We start from the raw sequence: 17978 nt of genomic DNA on the forward strand, positions 1-17978 counted from the left end.
TTAAGTATTCAGGCTCTTGCTGAACATATGAGTGAATCTACTCGATGATGTCTTCATGCTCCCCCTAAGTTTAAGGTAACCTCTTGATCACTACTTCATCTTTCACATTGCTCGTCATTGAGTTCATCATAGATCAACATGTTGATACTATAGATAATAAGTCACACTACCTTCTTTTTACTTGTAGCTTCGGCGATAATAAACTCGACTAATCTTCTGCAATTGCTTTCTACGTCATTAGCCATATCGAACCCCACAAGTTCCGTAGTATATAAATATATTTCTTCACAAATAATCTCAAAAAACTATTGATACAAGATTCCTAAAATAAATGAAGATCTTTTATCTTTTTGGAATTAAATAACTCATTAATGTCTTTTTGAAATTAAACCACTCATCTACTTACTCTAAAGTCGGAAAGGAGTGAATTCCATCTTGTGTGATTATGTTCCCAACTCTCCACTCGGTCTTGTCCCCAAAATGATAAGCATATTGGGCTGACAATCTGACTACTCTCACCCATACAAATCAAAGGACAATCCCTTGCGAACTAGAGTTCATAATACACTCAGGATTAAGACTAAGTTACCTAAGTCATCCTAATGAAATAGAAACCTAACTAGTTAACGGAGTTACATTTAGTGGTTACTATTTCATAGTCAAGTCTTATGCAAACTCATTGCTAGGATATCCTCATTCGCATGTCACCTACATGAACGCATTAGATCATTGCGTTTGTATCAAATATAAAGTGAGTCGTATCTATATCGTTACCAAAATAAGGTACCTAGTCTTATCTCTATACTATAGACCCTTTAAGTTGCATCTTGAATGTTGATCCCTATATGTCTCTGTGTACTATTCAAGACTCATCAAACTTATGAAACATCCTTGGGTCTCCTTTTTCCAATCGAGTTCTTCTTCTAGCCGAGCTGCCAAGCTTTATTCTACTTTTTTTCAGCTGTTTTGATCCACCTTGGGTAAGTTTTGAATGGAGTTTTGATGGGTTTTGGTTATATGCATCAAATGATAATGTTTAATTTTGTTTATAATTGGAGTTTTTCCTTGAAAGTTATTCAATTGACTAACTTTGGAAACTTCAGGGGTGTTTGGGGTGTGGAGTGGATTATTATAATTTGTGGGTTATTATAATCTGTGTTTGGGGTGCAGATTATTATAGTCTGGGTTATTATAATCTGTTTTTGGGGTGCAGATTATAATAATCTGGGTTATTATAATCAGTGTTTGGGGTGCAGGTTATTATAGTCTATTTATTATAATCTGTGTTTGAGGTGCAAATTATTATAGTCTATGTTATTATAATCTGTGTTTGGGGTGTAGATTATTATAATCTAGGGAATATTAAAAGTGTTTTTTTCAATATTCTTATTTGCAATACACATTTTTTTCCAAAATTATTTTATTCAATCTTGTTAATTACAGTTCGTTTAATAAATTTATCTATAATCTCCCTAATGTAATTTTCTCATTTGTTTAGGTGCTCGTGTTTGAAATATCCTTACAAATCGTCGACAAATTTCAAAGAGATTAATCCAACAAAATTAAATTCCTCCACAATATGTTCTTAGTGAAATATAAATATATAAAGTTCCATAACACTTGTAATTAAAACTTAGATCAATACAAACCAAGTACATGAGTTCATAAAATAAAAGTACAAAGTCATAAAATAGTTAATTGGTCAAACCCTAATTTTACAAGAGAATATTGCAATACTCCAATTTAAGTTATGTTGGAATCGACAAGAATCCTTCAATAGCCTCCACACTACGAAATAGGATTTGCATAACCTTTGCCTATCTCAACTTTGTATTTCAAGGATATCTTGTAGCTGTTTCACAACTTCAGCATGTCATTCGACCTCTATTGCACGCTTCTCTTTTAGCCAATTTGCAATTGCCTTTAATTGATCATTTCCAAATTCTAATGCACTCCTCATCATCTCTACTGTTTCAGAATGTTCACTACCTCGTTTCCTCTTACTTCCACTTGAACATTTTTTTCTCTCACTTGCTTGACCTGCACGTATTCCAAAGATCTCATCTGGTGACATATGCTCTCCTTGGCTATACATCATCGGGATGTCTTGATCATGTGAATCACCGAGTGGAACGTCGTCATTAAACATGTTTGGGACATTAGATCCTATATCAGCAAAGGTCTCTGAACGCGCTTTTGTTACCCGATCTTTGATCTTTGTCGAAGACATAGGACAAATCATCATAATATGGAAATGATTTGTATAGAAGGTCTTTGGCTGCAGGATGACTCTGTAGAAACGTAATTTAGACAGATTAGTTGACGATTGTGATTATAAAAAGTATGTACAATTGTATTATGAAATTAATACCTTTACCCAACTATCAAACAAATCTCGTTCTGCGATGATGCAATGGAATTCTTCATTCCATCTAAAGTCACTACATGATGGCCCCCTCATTTCTGCAATTGCTTGGTAGGTTTTTTAAAGAGATTTCACACGACAATCTATTGTCGGCGATCCTTGGATATTAGTGTCGGGCAACTTCTCTACCATCATTCGTTGCAATTGGGCCAGGTACCCAAATCGAAATGTCCCATTATCAAACCTCCATCCCCCAGCTGAAACCAATTCCACCAAGCACTCAACAAGTTTTGCTTCTTCCTCTTTAGTCCATGTGTGTTTCGGTGCTCGTGACGAACTTACCATTCTATCGTATATATTAGCAGCATTTAATAAAGTGAAACAAGAGATGTTAGTATTCAACATAATTAATTGTAGACAATCGAAATTACATATTTAGTAAATATCACAAGAATGACATATATTAAGAGTGTTTCTAGTGCATACATTTCACAACATATTAGCAGTTTAGAACAAATGACAAAATAATTTGAAGAGTTGACTATAATTAGAAGAGTATTAAAGCACTACTGGTCACGTAACTCCCAATCACTGAACATTGTATGAGCCAATTAATCCCTCCATTCACTCCATTCGTTTGAAGCCTTAATGTAATTAACCTCATCACCTCCAGTTGTAGCGTATGTTGAATCACCCTCATCCAAATCATCGATTATTTCACTGTTAGTCATCTCTCTATTGATAAGATTGTGTAGCAGACAACACGCCATGATTGTTCGACATTGGACATTGACTGGGTAGTATGACTTTCCTCTTAAAATTGCCCAGCGACCTTTTAACAACCAAAATGCTCTTTCGGTGACATTCCGTGCCAACGAATGTTTCATGTTGAAGAACTCTCGAGCTGTTGTTGGTGCATTACCTCCTCCACGCCACTCTGAAAGATGATATCTTTCTCCCCTATATGAGGCCAAAAAACGCTAAGCATTTAGGTACCCGACATCACATAAATAATAATACCCTGTTCAAAACTCGACTATTTGAATTCTCATCCTATGAATATAAAGACTACAAAGAGATAAAACATCTAGCTATTTACCCTTTGGAAGCTTCAGTCTGTTATGTCTTGATATTGCATCTTTAAGAATTCTGGAATCAGCGGCCGATCCTTCCCACCCAGATAAAACAAACACGAAATCACCTTTTGTATCACAAACACCAAGTACATTTGTCGCAACTTCACCCTTCCGTGTTCTGTACCTTGGACGATCGGTTGCACTGACATTCACCTTAATGTATGTGCCATCTAACGCACCAAGACAATTATACGGTATGATAACGTAAATTTGTATGAAATAGCCATCTAACGCATATTGTTTGGTAGGTCTAGCTAACATTCAGACAGTTGGTATTCACCTCAAACCATTTTTATCTCGGATCTGTGGACGAGTTTGTTACTAGCTTAGGTTTTTTCAACTACTCGTCGTGTAACTGCAAAACTGCTAACAAGACAAGGTTGAAATGTCTAGAAACATCTCACAAGACTGTACAAATTCCCTTTGTATTATTCGATTCTTCACGTCATGAGCTAATATATGCAGGAACATGGCAACCATCTCCTCTACATCTATAACTTCTGTTCCGACTAATCCAACAGTCATCCTTAGTAAATGGCATAAAATGGCAAAACACCTTCTATTCATTCATGTACTTTGACGACAACAAAGATCTGACTCATGGATTAGTCGAAAATATGCTAATTGTCTAATACAATGTCTACTATCAAATGATGTATGTTTTATCCTCTTATGATCATTTAGTAATAATTCTAGTGTCAGAAGTAACTGACATTGGAAAGTTGTAAACACTGTAAGTATCGTAACTAACTCTTGTGGATCCATTATGTGATGAGAACTGATGACCTGAACAATTCATATTGTTTGTTTATAGTTAATACACCAAATTTAGTACCACTTAGCAAGACACCAAACAATTTGATGTTAACAAATAGGAAAGAAAAATTAGATATGCTGAAAAATAGAAGTAAAATAGTTTATTTAATAATTTTAAATGTGAAACTAATTGATATATTCTTATAAATTTCCCTAGGAGGGTAGAGTGGAAAATAAATATTTGAAAAAAAAAACAATATCTAAACCAAATTGGAAAATATATTTTCAAGTAAATATTAGAAACAATAATTTTGAAAAAAAAAAAGATTGAGTTCCCTAAGAAAATATATCTGTAATCTATTGATTTTTTAATAAAATGTTTTTTATCTAAATTTTTTGAAGTGTTTGAAAACCATTGGAATATTTTTTTCAAAATAATTTATTTTCAACTTAAATAAGGTATCACTTTTTAGTGGTCAAATGTTAATAGAAAATTAGGCTTCTTTAATAATAATAATAATAAATCATTCTCTTGTTCATGTATCAATTTAACATAATTTAGAAGTCAAAATAGTACAAGTTTAGAATTCAAACCTTTCGGTAGGGAAAATGAAATTGTGAGAGGATAAAACTTTGTTTTATATTTTCTTTTTCTTATTTTTGAAAATTAAGTTTAAAAATACTCTATAGTTTGCTTGCCTTTTGTTTTTAAAAGCCAACTTAATACTTTTTAAGCTGAAAAAATAAACTTTTAAAAACTTGATTTTGTTATATATATTTTTTAATTTGATAGATTTTGTTAATTTTCATTAAAACGTTAGTGTGTATATTGATATTTTGAATCTAATTGTTATGTTCGTAAGTATTTCAATTTATTTCCTCACAATTTTTTCATAGTGATGTTAGTAAACATTTGAATTTTAATTAAATTTAGAAAACAAAATTTGAAATCATTTATAACAGGTAGATTACAAGACAGAGGTAGGGGCAAGTTTTTTATTTGGGAGTATGAACTTCCTAAATTTTATGTTATTGTTCTTATTATTATTTTAAGGAAAAGTGTATTGTTATTATAAATTCAATCCAATATTCTTAATTGAAATAATAATCTAATGATAAAATATATGTTGAGACATAATATTTAAATATAGGACAATGAACCTTTCACCAAAACACACAATTGGTTGTCATGAAAACAAAAACCAAACAGCAAATCCCTATCAACTATCAAATTTCGAACCTATCAAATTCGAACCTATCAACTATAAGAAACTCTATCCACTTGATAAATACCTCAAATAACAAACTCTTGCTCTTCAACCTAAAAAAACGTCACACAGAAAAATGTTAGCCACGAAATTCATTAAACAAACATTTACAATATTACAAAAGTAGAAGGAAGGATGACATACCACTATTGTTTAACCAGATGTACACCCGTTTAAGGTTAAAAAAAGGAAGGGTAAAAAAAGTTTGAATACATGTAGGACAGTAGATATAAGGTAAAAAAAATTAAATTGGACAAGCCTCAGAGGTAAGAAATTCATTAGATTAGTTGAACTTGAATTTCTTGTATAATTAATAGCATTTTGGATACGAATCAAGTGTAAATAAAACATGCAAAACAGAGAGGAATATGTTTTGCATACAAACATGACATACAGATAGAAAATATAGAACATAACTACAAAAGAATTGGTCCAGTCTTAATCAGTGCCAAACAATTGCAAGGAATGATAAGAAAACAGAGAGGGATGAAGACCAAATACATAACAGAGAATGACGAAAAAATAATTATGTTTATACTAAACAATTGGAGAGCAAACATAAGTGAAAAATACAGAAGCCTACCAAGGAATGATCAGAAAACAGATATGGGATGAAGTTGAATAATACTTGAGTTAAATTGAAACCATTTATAATGGTTGGGTGAAAAAGTCCATGTGACCCAAAACTATCAAATAAAAAGTACATAACACATCTTAAAGATGTTGACCATCAAGTACATGGGAAGATGTTGAAATTTTTTTGAGTGCAATAATGACTTTGCAGAGAATCAAAATAGTATAAAAAAAATCCATGAAAACAGGGATATGTCTTAACCTAACCCTAACATCAATCAAGATATTAATCCAAAAAACAAGGGATATGACAATGATGTAATGAACCTAATTCATAGGGTAACTAGTTCACACAACAGGTCAAGGGTTACAAAAAAATACTTATCATGTGCCTCTTTATTTATGACTTTGTTAAAGGAAGTTGCTGCTAGGTAATGTATAAAAATACAAACACATATAATAAATTGTTAAAGGAAGTTGGAATGTGAGCAGTACCAACATTATAAAAATAGGTTTTCAACCTCAACCTTGTTCTCACCACGATGGAGGAGACTTGAGAGGAGTATCTACTACCTAGTTTTTTTGTCTTCATGAATTCTACAGAAAAGGGTTGGGATAAAGCGAAAGGACTGGCCTAAAGGGATGGTCAGACTAAATTCTAAAGGGGCAATTCATTAGGGTTGTTTTGGATGCTCTTTATTTAAACTTTGAACAGGATGCAACCCCCAATTTTCAGGAATCATGGTTGAGTATCCATTAACCGTAAAAGAATTGGCTTCAACACTGGAGACGGGACTCTCCATTTGAACCGCTATTGAAACTTAAGCCTAATGCTAATACTGACTTATAGTCCTTCGTATCCCAGTAAGAAAAACAAAATAGAGAAGGAAGCAAATGAACAGAAGGCAGGAAAATGACTAATTGAATAAACAATAGAAAATGTGAAAAATAGATTTCCATTTTCTCTTCATAGATATTCAAACCACTCGAAACTAATGCTAATACTAACTTATAGTCCTTTGTATCCTAGTAAAAAAAACCAGAGAAGGAAGCAAATGAACAGAAGGCAGGAAAATGGCTAATTGAACAAACAATAGAAAATGTGAAAAATAGATTTCCATTTTCTCTTCGTAGATATTCAAACCACTCGAAACTAATACAATGCAAAAAGCCACGAAATCTGGTTATGCCGAAACTCGAAATTTGAGAATTTATCACAACTTAGAACTAATCATTTGGAATTTCTAAAATGGGTTACAAAAATTACACAAACCCATAAAATCATCAGTAATAAGTTTCAATCCAACAATCTTAAGTTTCTTGAAACAATTGAAAGATCAGGAAATAGAGTAGAGAAAGATCTGGAAAGAATCACATAATTTCACGAACAAATCAGAGAAAATAAAGAACCTCATCATCGGCTTTTCTAAAATAAAAAAGAGAAGTGATACAAACCGCGAAGGGATGGGAAATCTTCATCCCTACCATGATCTTTTCAAACCTTAACCATGCTCATATCCTCGTAAAACCCTACCAAGCTCCAAAAAAAAGTCCACAAACCCTAATAACGGATCCGTGAACGACTACAACCAAATGATGGCCAAAAGGAAAATATTTTGGGTACAAGATTGGAGAGGCAACCAAATGATCGTTCGCGGAAACTGTGAAGGATTAGGATTATGAAGAAATAACCCTAATCCTTTGGTTATTGTATAATACGTGGGCCAAACATGGAGTGGGCTATTATAGCTCACTCCACTTTACCTCACTTCGTGGGTCAAACAACCCCATAATGTATGGAATTTTTCCTTCTCTATCACTACAGGAACATTTTTTAAAGCTAATTTCTCTGTAATCTGAACATAAAATTAAGAGCCTATGATACAAACCAAGAAATGAGAATTGAATCAAATGAAGAAGTTGAAAGAGATCTAATACTGGAAGTTGAAAAGTTATTTGGACAAGCCAAAAGTCTTAAAATTAAATGTTCAAGGAATTGTGTGTTTATTTAATATAATGTGTTTTAATTTATTATAATAGTTTAAAGGACATAAAATTAAATTATAAATAGTTTTAATTTTCACATTTAAATAATAAGATTTGGGATGAATGAAATATGAAAATACTAAAATGTAGAATTTTGTTCTTGTGTGTAGTGATAGAACATACGCTGAATCCCTACCACTTTTGTCTTCTAGCAAACCTCTTCTTGGCTATTGATTTGGCCTTCTCACCTATTATTCGTGTGAGTTCCTTTGCAATTCGCTAGATTCATCTTTTGTTCTTAATCATGCATTTAGACACTAAAAACAAGGTGAAACAGGTATGAAAGTTTGTGTAAAAGTTTTCTTAATATTTATGAATATACATCATAAGCTATGCGCTTTGACACATTTCTTATACATTTTGGTCAGATTATTCTCTCTAAAAGGTTATAATAACTTGTATTTCTACAAGTCCTCAGAAGTGGATAAAGTTCTTGAAGAGTTTTGAATCCTTTTATTTGGTCAAAGAATGCTTTTTATTTATTTACTGGAGTGTTTGGCTTTGAGTGGGAAATCTTAGGGCATTTTCTATAAGTCTGTTCCTCTCCTCAACTATAACTCTTATCACCTCTTATTACTCAACTCTCTACTTTTTACTTTTGAAACTTTGCTTCTTATTTTTAGCGAGAGGAGGCAACATAGGAATTATTATTTTTAATTGAATAAAAGAATGACAAAATTTTAAAATTTCACACTTTTTGGCTTTGCTTTTAACTTTTGTTAAAATGCCTTGTTTTTAAACACCTTGATAGGATTTTCAAAAAAATTTAAAAGCTTTAGCTCGAACCTCGCACACCCCCAAATTTAGAGGTTAGCAATGCCTCCATTGCTAAAAGTTGAATGATAAGATTATTCGTATAAAAATCTTACAAAAGAGGTTTGAGGTAAACATTGCTCGCCTAATAAACTCTAGAACTGTTTCCTAATTAAGTTTCCTCAACAAGTTAAATACCTAAATAACAAGTGAAACTTTATTTCACATGGTTTATTTCACTAAAGTTGTCATTGAAACACAAGGAAATACTAAAATACTAAAAGGCGGTAAGTGAAACTTGCGACAAGCAAAGCTAAACACATAATAATTGTGTCAAAGTATGTACTTGTATTGAAAATATTATAAATACAAGGAAATATAATTTACATAACGAAAATTGGAAATTCACAAAAGAAGACATAAACAAAAGTACAGAATAATCCCCTTTTAAGGTTGTGGCGGTGGAGGTTGTTGATTTCTCGTAGCTTTAACCATTAGACAAAACGCATCAAGGGTCTTTCTATGTTTTGTGGAACTTGAGGCTCTAGAATGGTGCGACAAAACAGAAGCTGCTGATATCTTAATAATGCGACGAATTACCTGTCGCACCTCGTGGCCATCTCCTTTACCAAACCAGTCAGCGGTTCGTTCTTTTCCTTTATTGCCTCATTTTATTACCTCCTGATTTTGTGTTTTGAGTTTTGTCATTTCCCCTTATGTTGATTTAATTGTGCCTCAGTATTTTCGTTTGCATTGTCTATTCTTAGTTTTAGATCGTTCAATTGTCTTTGACTTTGCAGATGCATTTCTTGCAAGTTTTTTCTAGCACTAGATTTTATCTTCAATTCCATTATTCACAAGTTTGCATATAAAATTATCAATGAATTTAAAGAAATAATCCTCATCAACTTCTTTTTCACCTTCCCTTATTGCCTCTTTCCTTTTCTCTGCTCGCGTAGAGACTTCTGGAGCTGACTTTGAGGAGAGGGGAGGCGCGTCTCGCCATCTACCTCAAGGTTTATTTTTTTTTCTTTTGAGTTGGCCATTAACTTCCTCCTCTATAACTTCTTTTCTTTCAGGGGATAGAACTAGGCTTCCCGCCCTATCTTTTTGCTTTTCATTAAACACATCATCAATAAATGAGGTAAGGTCTGAGATGGGGTCTTGGAAGATATTCTGATTGGATTTTTCTAAGCTCAAAGGTTTACTTTGGTTGGTTGGGTCGGCGATAAGGGATAGAGGATTTTCCTCTTGTCTTAAATTAAGGTTCCTTCCATATTTTGTACAATAATGGCAAGATTTTCATTAGGCTCTTACTTGGAAAAGGGAGAGGTATTTTAGATTTGTTGGATTGAGGTTAACGACTTGGATTTCTTGGGAGGTGGTGGCGTTTTGGACTTGGTAGGAGTTTTAGTGCTAGTGGCCTTGGAGGATTTGGATTTATCAGGCAATGGGTTTTTCTTCTTAGGACTCTTTGTAGACACAGGCGACAAAGTTTCCTTAGATTCCATGGCCTCAGAGGATTTCATTCTTCTTTATCTTGAGGCCTCCTCGCTTTACCGTTTGCGTTTCAATGGAATTTCTTCTTCTTCTTTCTCGTCTTCATCTTCACCGTCCAATTTTTCAGCCTCTGATTTACCACCTTATTTGATTTTGAGGCGTTTTCACTTTGCGTTGTTCTTGTGGACAGAAATTTACGGTGAATGGTTGTGGCAGTCTAAACCTCATCCTTCACTTCTACTTGAGGAAGCTTTTCTAACGTCGAGCATGCATTTAAGCTCAATGTCTCAATTAAGTTCGGGAAGTGTCTCGCTCCATGAGGATGCTTAACCCAAACTATGATATGCTCGCTTATTCTCTTGCTTATGTGCACCAAAAGCTTCTCCATTATGTAGTAGACTAACATTATCCTTTCCATAGAGATGGTGGTATCATGGTGAGTAGGCGTGAGCTTCTTCTTCACAAATACCAACCAGATGCTGGCTTTCGCATTTAAGTTGTATGGAAAGAGCTGGTATTTTCCTGTCGGCGTTATGTCCCATTTTGTCATAGACCAGGAAACTATCACTACAGGAAAAAAGGTCTACGATAGCCAACGAAAAATGCTATCATAGACATTTTATAGCGTTTAACAAAAAGTCGTGTCAGCCCACATTATTAAAAGTCTGAATTTTTAATAGCGTTTTTCCAAAGCTATAAAAAGTGTGCATTTTTATAGCTTTTTATGTAGGTTATGAAAACAACTTTGTAATAGCGATTTTGTATTTGTATCATTTATGATAGTGTTTTCTTGAAGCTATGAAAATGTTTTTATAGTGTGTTGTGAAAGCTATGAAAAGTGTACATTTTGATAGCATTTTAGAACAGCTATAAAGACATCTTTTTAATAGCATTTGTTGTATGCATATTATTTATGATAGCGTTTGGTTAGAGCTATAAAAAACTTTTTATAGCAAGTATTTATTGTTTATAAACGTTTAATCATACATTTAGATAAAAGCTTTGATAAAGTACGATTTTCACATAGTTTATCTATAATAAACTTTTTTAAATATCAATATTCCATTCCCAACATCAAAATATAAAATCATCCCACTTATATGAAGAAAGTATATTTCAAATCCTATGGTTCATGACTCATACATAAAAAGTCAAGTAACAAAAAATATCCTTACATATTGCCCTGCACAAAATACAACTCAAAAGATTTATAATGCCCTGCACAAATGCTATTTCTATGGTTAAGTATTCACACAAAAGATAGTGACTAATATATCATCTAATCCAACACGATGATCAACCTATACTATCCATTAGTTACAAAAAGGTTAGGGCTTTGTACAATTCTTGGTCATGACATTCTTGGACTTTGTACAATTGTTCTTTCATCAACCTACAAAAAAAATTATGAATAAAACTAAATGACTAACTATGTTTATACACAAAGATTTTAGTTGAAAAAGCAAGCTACAAGTTAATAGTTAAGGATGTACATACTTAAAATAGCTTTGTCAAGAGGCCATGCTACTGTGCTTCCAACAGCATCCTCAATGTATGTCATCTCTGAGTTAGGTCTCCATAAAAATGCATCCGACTTCTTTGGCAAGTCCACCCAAACTCTAATAGCATGAGGACCGAGAGGAACATGGTGAACAGTAACATTAGGATCATTTGAGGACCATCAAAACCTTCGGACAACTAAAACATTTATTTACGACCAAAGGAAGTTGTACTTAAAGGTACTTTTTCCAAATAGAGCATAAATAGAACATAACCACTAGCCATTCGAAGTTAAAAATTCAGTAACTATGAAGCAACAAGGTTACCAAGCAACTCAATTACATACTATGATTGATGACTTTGTGCAATCAACAATCCGAGTCCAATGATGATACTTTCAAACAAAGGTCTAAAAACTCAAAAGGTCCTACTCCTACTATTATCATAAACATACACTAGAATGACTATAAACTACTTCTTTGATAGAAAATATAAAACAAACTCAAATGAAAGAATTCTCCTAATAACCAACAAGCAAAGATCAAAAGTAAGGAGAAGAAGAGGGAAACACTAAGTTGTTAAAAAAAGAGTAACTATTTACTTGACTAAGCCTCAAGATCTAAAGACTCATGCTTGACTCAAGTCTCCTAATATCAAAACCTTCGGACAACTAAAACATTAATTTACGACCAAAGGAAGTTGTACTTAAAGGTACCTTTTTCAAATAGACCAGAAATATAACATAACCACTAGCCATTCCAAGTTCAAAATTCAGTAACTATGAAGCAACAAGGTTACCAAGCAACTCAATTACATACTACGATTTAAGACTTTGTGCAATCAAGAATCCAACTCCAATGATGATACTTTCAAACAAAGGTCTAAAAAGTCAAAAGGTCCTACTCCTACTATTATCATAAACATCCATATTAAATAATCATGCTACTTCTTTGATAGCAAATAGTAAAGAAACTCAAATGAAAAAATTCTCGTAATAACCAACAAGCAAAGATCAAAAGTAAGGAGAAGAAGAGGGTAATAGTAAGTCGTTAAAAAAACGGTAACTAGCTACTTAACTAAACATCCATATTAAATAATCATGCTTCACTCAAGTCTCATAACATCAAAACCTGCCGACAACTAAAACATTAATATACAACCAAAGGAAGTTGTACTTAAAGGTACTTTATTAAAAAAGAGCAGAAATAGAATGTAACCACTTGCCATTCTAAAAAAGTAAATGGTCCAACTCCTACTATTATTATAAACATCCACTAGAATGAATATAAACTACTTCCTTGATAGGAAATAACACACAAACTCAAATGAACAAATTTGGCAGCAATAATGATCAACAAACAGATGGAAGAAACAACTAAATATTTAAAAAAATGACTCCAAAGTAAATATTTGATAAAAGAAAATGACCCTTTAATTATCCAAAAGTAACTGAAATAAACAAGATATATATATTTTTAAAAAGAGTTATTGAGGATGAGAAGAGAAGAAAATTGTGTGGCTCTCGTAACTGTCTCATGAAGAAACTGAGTCCCTATCCCAATCTCAATCCCAATTATGTGATTCGGTCTTTACCATGAAACTCATAAATAAGTGGTACAAGAAGTGATTTCTATTCAACTCCAGTTCCAAGTCCCTTAGATCTTGTGTTTGAACCTTTGCAAAGTTATTTCTATTTAAGGATAAAAGATAAGAAGAGTGTTAGCCAGAAATCAATGATTTAAAAGAACCAACCATCATTTCATCCCATGTTGTATTTTTTTTTTCAATTGACAATAATGATTTGTAAGGTTATACTATTTTGTTCACAGGTGGTAGAGTTGAAGTAGAATGCAGAGATAAAAAAAATCCCAATGTCAGTTTCAAATAGCGAGTTAAAACCAACAAAAATAGGAAATTTAAAGTTGTTTTGTCATTCTCAATTGCTAAACATATTAAAAAAATTGAAAGATGTTCTGTTAAATAGATAAAATTCAACTACTGTGTTTAAGATTAGTGAGAAAAAAAGGAAAGTAACAGGATAGGTTATCTATAAAAGCCTAAACCGAAACTTGTGTACACAGCATGATTTCGACTCGCAAACAACACTTTACTGGGGTATTAAGCTAAAGAAACAATGAAATCACCGACACTATCACTATCTTAACAATGAAATAGAGAAAGTCGAGAAGATACTTACCCGCCCAGGAGAGAGGACGTCGTCATCGGTTGAACGACTGTCGAAAGAGGGAGGGATTTTTTGCTTTGGTTTTCGATTGAACGACCGTCGTCGGTTGAACGACCTTCTCGAGAACCGCCGTCGATCGACTGTAGAGAGACGAACAGAGATCTCGCGGTCGATCGAGTAGGGTTCTTCACAACTTCTTCTTCGTTCGGCGTTTTGTGCAATATAATTATTGTTCCCCTTTTTTTCCCTCTTTTTCTTTTTGTATTTTGGGCTTGGCCGGTTTTATTAATTTTCCCCCTTTTTTTCGTTTTTAATAATAGCCCATTGTAAAAAGGCTATCCTCCAAAGCAATTAAAAGCCCATATTTTTGTAGTGTATCTTCAACGCGTCTTCTAGATCTCGCTTTTGTGAGTTTCTGAAAATTGCATGTCATATTTCATTCGCAATCTACTTTTTCCCTTTAACCATGGCACAACGTTCTTCTTCATTGATATATCCTTTGTAGAACATCTTCACTGTGTCAGGTCTTATTGTGGTCACCCCTTGGAAAAACCTCTTCCATCTAAACACCTAGATGGCTGCCATGAGGAACCCTGGCATGGTTCCTTGGTACGGATAGAGCCTCTTTTCTATCATCAACTGTTTGCTAACTTGGGAAAAGGAGAGTGGTCCTTCTAATTCACTTTCCTCGCTCTCTTCCCATTTATCTTCTTGAGGCTTTCTTTTCACCTTTTCAGCTCACCTATTTTCAAAATGCGCTCTCAAAACCTTCTTTTTCATTGTAATCTTTCTCTCTTTTTTTTGGCTTTGGCGCCTCTTCTTCCAAAGGACTTAAATTTTTTATCTCCTTCTCAAACTCCTTGCAATGCTCATCAAATGTCATTTCTTTGCCCTTTCCTTATTCGTGACTAGGCTACCTTCTCTACCTAGCTAAGGAGTTCTTCTTGCCTCTCCTTATTTGTTTCAAATTATTCTTCAACCAAGGCTTTCAAACCTTGCACTTTGACTTTTATTTTTAAAAGTCTAGACTTCACCTTCTCAGTCTTTTCTTGGGGCTTCTTCGCCATTCTCTCAAACTCAATCTCTGCGATAGGTGAGGAGGTACTATCTATTGTGCCTTGTGTTTCTATCACCACCTTGCCTTCTTTTCTTGCCTCTTCCTCTTTCTTTTTCTTCTAATCTTTTTCCTCTTCTTTTCCTCCTTTTTCTTATTCTCTTCTTCTTCTTCTTCTTCTTCTTCTTCTTCTTCTTATCTCCTTCCTTTTCCTATTCTAATTTTTCTCTCTTAGCTCTCTTCTATTTCTCTTTCTTTTCTCTTTCTTGTTTTTCTTTCTACTCTTTCTTAACCCTCGCTTTCTCAGACTTTTCGTTTTCTAACCTTTCTCGCTCTTCTTGTTCTTTCTGCTCTTCTTATTTTCTGAAGTCTCCCTAGAGACGATGACGAGTAGGCCTTCCAATTTATCCTATGATAGTTGGATCTTTACTCCATTAATAACAACTATTTTAAGTTGTATTTCTCTTTTCTCCTCTGACACAGGACCGTCGACTGGAGAATGCTCATCTGCTTCATTAGACAAGCTTGCTTTGCAAATAGTGGCTCGGTATTTCTTGAGTGCTTCGATAGGGGATGTTCTCCAGACATGGTTGGTAAGAGTTAAATGAAAAATGAACGTAAGGCATGAATTAGGGAAAGAAAAACTTACAGGATTCTCATCGAAAGGGACAGTTGGAAAAGTTGGGGGAGCTTAAAGGTAATTGTGGGGTTCACTAGAAGATCTTGATCATTTGGCCAAATGTTTAGATTAAGGGTTTAAGACGGTCTTATATAGATGTGGTTTATTGTGGTTAAGGGGTAGGTTACCGCGGTTAGCATCATGCATTTTAATACATATGTGATGTCTGACACTATGGTTTGTTTCTTAAGCACAGCATAATCATGACTTTTAGAAGTGAATTTTAAAAGCAATGAGATGGTTGAAATTTCCCAAAACCCTTATCATTTCGAACGAAACCCTAGGCTCAATCACCATGCAAGAAGAAAAAAATGCTTAATGTGTTTTGAAACGAACCCTTCTCGCAAGGTGGCTTCATCGCAAAAACCCTAATTAGCCTAAAACTTCGCGAGACAACTCGCACTCCCTACTTGTCAAAAATTATAAACTACAAAACTAATTCATAAGTATAAAATAATTACAAGTATGGTATGCACAAGCTAATATACACAATTTATGGATGCCAATTATAATAAGAATAAGGACAGTTTGTACATTATAAGTACATCCTTGCGTTCAAGCTTTTTGGCAATAAAGAACTGTGTCTCATTGAGTATTGCTTTGCATAGCCTTCCTAACCACATTACCTTTTCCTGAACTTCCTTTATCATTTGTTGCATGACTCTTGCGTCACGATCGATCATCGCAATAAGCCTCTACTCTCAACCATTCATCGGAATATTCAAATGATCTCTCTTGGTCCCTAAATGCATAGTTAGTAAAGATACAGATCTTACTAAACTTACAGCTTGGACACTTTCTTTTACACCTTACTTTGGGTTCTCAAATTTCAATAGATTAAACATTTAAGATCTCAGGCGTTTGAGGATCTCAGCAGCATACATGAATTTAATTTATTTTGACTTTTCTCAATAGCATCCATGAATTTAATTTATTCTGACTTTTCTATTGAATCGCTCACTGATCGAAAGATATGCTTAATTATGGGGTCAGTTCATGTAATCACAAATTACTCTGGTACCTTGAAACTTTTCATACGTTCTTCGGCTAAACGCGTGATTCACCAAAATTAAATGTTTTGCCCAAAATAAAAGTAGAACTCTACTCTAGTGTTTGAGAAATCAAGTTTTAGGCAACGTCGCCAAAAACTTGCTTGGTGATCGAACTTGAGATTGAATTTATGGAGTCAAGGCTTGTGGGGAATCAATCCCAGTCAACCATTCCTACAACTTGATCTAATGTGTCATTGATTCAAGATCATTGCATGCAAAATGCTCTTCAGGAATTTCTTCCTTATGCACTCAAACATGAACATTGCATGCAAAATGCTCCTAATGTCTCTATTTATCACATACTTCTAACTCCTCGTCATGTACAAGTTTTCCTATTGCTTGCTCTAGTGTAAGCAAAACAATAGGTTTATCTGGATGATCCAGAGTCGAATACGGGGAATTGATATTAAAGCTTAGTTTTAGGGGTCATTAGGCGTTTAGGCAGCATAAAAGAATAAATTATATAATATAAATCTATATCTACTTATCTACACTAGAGAATCTGTAAAGGAGAATTAAAATGGATGCGAAATGGACTTGTAAACTAACTTGCATAAAAGAATGGGGATGAAGGAAAGTTTATGCATTACCAGGTGATTAAGCAATCAAAGATTCTTGATGCGATACAACTTAGTTAGCGTGCTTATGATTAAGGGAAACTCCTCTCGAAGTCTTTATACGCCACACTTGCCCAACTCTCGGGATTCAAATGACTCTACATTAAGCAAGTTATATCTATAATGTTCACCTATAAGACTTATAGAGTTTCGCGTTTAAGGGTGGCAACCTCTCGACACCTAATACCCACACTTGTTCTCCTTCGGGATACAAATGATGGAAGTTATCTTGCCAAGGTGGAGTTTTTCTCCAAACTCCTCCTTACGTGCGTCAACCATATCCTTGCTACTTGCCTTCTCAGGTAGTTTGTGATATACACTAGCTAAGTGATGAAAATAGCTTAGCTAATGCGATAAGAAATATAAGCTAACCTTCTTATCAAGAACTTATCATAAGAATTAAACTACAAATAACACAAAGATGGATGAACAATAAAGAGATGGAAGATTAAAACTAGTATGAATATGCAATTATTAAAGAATACAGGCTTAGG

The sequence above is a fragment of the Cucumis melo genome, chromosome 2 (genome assembly GCF_025177605.1).
Source record: "Cucumis melo cultivar AY chromosome 2, USDA_Cmelo_AY_1.0, whole genome shotgun sequence".
NCBI lineage: Eukaryota > Viridiplantae > Streptophyta > Magnoliopsida > Cucurbitales > Cucurbitaceae > Cucumis > Cucumis melo.